Source organism: Sinocyclocheilus grahami, unplaced genomic scaffold (genome assembly GCF_001515645.1).
Source record: "Sinocyclocheilus grahami isolate Dianchi unplaced genomic scaffold, SAMN03320097.WGS_v1.1 scaffold48.1, whole genome shotgun sequence".
In the NCBI taxonomy this organism is placed as follows: Eukaryota; Metazoa; Chordata; class Actinopteri; order Cypriniformes; family Cyprinidae; genus Sinocyclocheilus; species Sinocyclocheilus grahami.
Window position 1 is genome coordinate 2,016,831 of NW_015505227.1, and position 3,257 is coordinate 2,020,087.

A 3,257-nucleotide genomic window follows, 5' to 3' on the forward strand; every position below is an offset into this window, starting at 1 on the left:
TACATGTCAACTAGCAGTTAGTAGAGTATTAGTAGACTGTCTGCTTAATATCTTCTAAGACTTTCTTTGTCAACATTCTACTAACCCTAAACCTACCCTCAGTCTACTCTGAGAGTTAGTAGACATGTAGTTGCAAATTAATGAGAATTAGTTGACATGTAGTTGACATCTAGTTGACATGTAGTTACAAAGTTACTTATAGTTAGTAGAATGTCTAAAGTGGACTATCGAAAAAAATTATCTTAAATAAAAGGACCGCATCTGACACTAACATTGCTTTTGAGAAGGTCTTTCCCACTAGTGCACCGTTTGCTCCTGTACAAGGGTCAGTCACAGCCTGGAGTGGGTCAGTTTTGTTCTCAGTTTTGTTTCAATCAACAGGCACCATTGTCTGACATTTATCCTGTTATTTAGTATCATAGACTTGTTCCTGATGAACTCAGTAAATTGTACACAATAAATTATTCTTAAAAAATAAGATTTAAGATGAGTAATAATTGTTACCTATATGAAAGTGTTTGCTCAGAGATTTCTCTTCCATAGCTCAGAAAACTTAATGGAGTTTGACTTAAGTATCAACTTTGCCTCCGATGTTTGTCCTAACATTTTTTAGGAGACATACAATTGGGCACAAATTATAAATATACAGTAAGCCTATAGCTTTATACAACCGGCCTTTCTGGTTCTTGAATCTGATTGGCTGAGAGCCTTTTCCAGGTGTGCAACATTCTAGTGATAACAGAACTCCAACCGTTTCACCATTTGTATCACTTCGATTGCAGTTTTTCTCACAGCGAGTGTCATGGCAGATGCCGAAATCCACTATAATTTTATAAATAATACTGTTCCCCTTCGGGAACTCGAGCTGCATCGGAAATGCTAGGGGAACGCCTTCAGCGATACCAAGCTCTGAATCATATGTGTAATCAGTCGAATCGATGGGCAGGACGTCGAGGCGGGTGACATAATGACCAGGAAGCTTTAAAAGCACGTGAGGTGCAGCCGGCGCTAGCTTTCTGTCATCCAGCAAAGCTCTCTGTGTGTGTCGGTCACGATTTATGCTCTGTGAGTCTTATTTATTGTTGTCTGTCCAAAAGTTGCACAAGCATTCAAAATATAAGCTCCAGCAGAAAGAGAGAAAAAAAGAGATGTCTAAACTAAAGACAAAAAAGGGCGAAAGCAGATCGTGTTACAGACTGTGTGTTCCTACCTGCCCACGCTACATCACGAGCGGGGATACACACAGTTTGTGCGTGGTCTGCTTGGGAGCGGAGCACGCGGCGTCGGCTCTCGAGAGGGCTGACTGTCCGCATTGTGAGCTGTTGCCACTGCGTTTGCTTTGCTCCCGGAAGGTTCTCTTTGAGGAGAGAGGCTTCACCAGCGTTCCTCACGGTGCTGGCCCCGCTTCCGCCGAGGCGGAGCGGCAGCTGCACTCGTGGGGTTCGTAGCTGGATCTGGTGGAGGGAATGGAGACGGGCGAGTCCCTATCTTCTTCCTCATCAGCCAGATCCACTGCCCGCTCGCTGGGATCGGAAGCCCGTTCTGTGGCTATTTCCCCCCGGAGAGCGGGCTCGGCGTTTCTCCTGTCTTCCTCCGAGGAGGTTGATGTGGAGAGCGTCGAAGATTCGCCCCCTCAATCTCCACAATATGAGGAGCTAATGGAGGTAGTTACTCATGCAGTTGCCAAGCTGAATATCAAGTGGCCCGCAGACAGAAAAGCAAACTCGAAGAACGCTTTCTGCGGACCAAGTCGCTACCTCCACGCCGGAGTCTGCCATTTTTTCCCGATCTCCACACCGAGGTGTCGAGGTTGTGGAAGAAACCATTCTCGCCCCGCTTATCCGCCCCCGCCACTCATTACTATGGAAATGTGGCGGGGTTGAGTGAATGCGGTTACAGAGCGATGCCCCGGGTAGAGCAGACGCTTGCGAGCTATCTGTCACCCGGCGCGCCATCGTCTCTGAAGGCTCTGGTCTTGCCCTCTAAGCCGCTGCGAACCACTTCAGCGCTGGTGGGCAAGGGGTACTCGGCAGCGGGTCAGGCTGGTGCATGTCTGCACACTCTGTCAGTGTTACAGGCGTACCAAGCCGACCTTAGAACTAAGGAGAACCTCTGATTTAGCTCTTTTGCGCCACCAAGGAGACCGCCCGTGCTATTGAGCGGTCCATGGCAGCTCTGGTGGCAGCGGAGAGGCATTTATGGTTGACCCTGTCCGATATGAAAGAGAAGGACAGGGTCTGCCTTATGGATGGCCCGCTTGCACCTTCTGGTCTGTTCGGCGATGCCGTTGATTCCTTCGTCGACAGATACCAGGAGGCTCGTAAACAGGCGGCTGCATTCTAGCGGTTTCTCCCTCGCCGTTCTATAGCTCTGGGGGCTGCTGGGCGGGAGCAGCCCCAGCCGGGTACCAGCTCCTCATTTAGGGAGGTTCAAAAACAGAGCGTTGCCTCTCACATTCCCCCGCAGCGGGACCGAGGACGGCCCTAAGTTGGGGGCTTCTAAGGCGAGGCCCGATCTGAGGGTCGTGCTTCAGTCGAGGAAGCCCTCGAGGAAGCCCTCGACCAAGCGGTCCTGACAGACTTAAGTCCAGGACTGCTGAGGGCGGTCCCTACTGGGGAAGAGCGGGGTACACCGCATTACACGGTGTCCGTCTCTCCTCAGCGCCCTCGGGAAACCGTTCTGCCAACCCTGCCAGTGTTCCAGGGCGCAACGGTTTCCAGCGAAGGTTTCTCTCGGTATTTTCCGCCCGGGAACATAACGGAGCCGAGAGCCTCGCCACCCCTTCGGGGGTCTCTCAAGCAGCTAGCTCGGCGATCTCCTGCTGGTCCGCCGCTTCAGGACACCCAGCTAGCAGCTCCAAATGCACCAGAGGCCAGTCTCAGTTCCCTTAGTAGATTATTTAGCAGCATGGAAACTACTGCCAAATGTATCTCGTTGGGTCCTGCAAACTGTAGAAAGAGGCTATTGCATTCAGTTCGGAGCTCCGCCGCCGCCTTTCAAAGGGGTTTTTTTCATAGTAGTGACCCAAAAGCTGCTGGGTCTGAGATGTGCATGAGACCCCTATAGTGGTGGCTCAGCGGCGTCGGCTCTCGAGAGGGCTGACTGTCCGCATTGTGAGCTGTTGCCACTGCGTTTGCTTTGCTCCCGGAAGGTTCTCTTTGAGGAGAGAGGCTTCACCAGCGTTCCTCACGGTGCTGGCCCCGCTTCCGCCGAGGCGGAGCGGCAGCTGCACTCGTGGGGGTCGTAGCTTGGTCTGG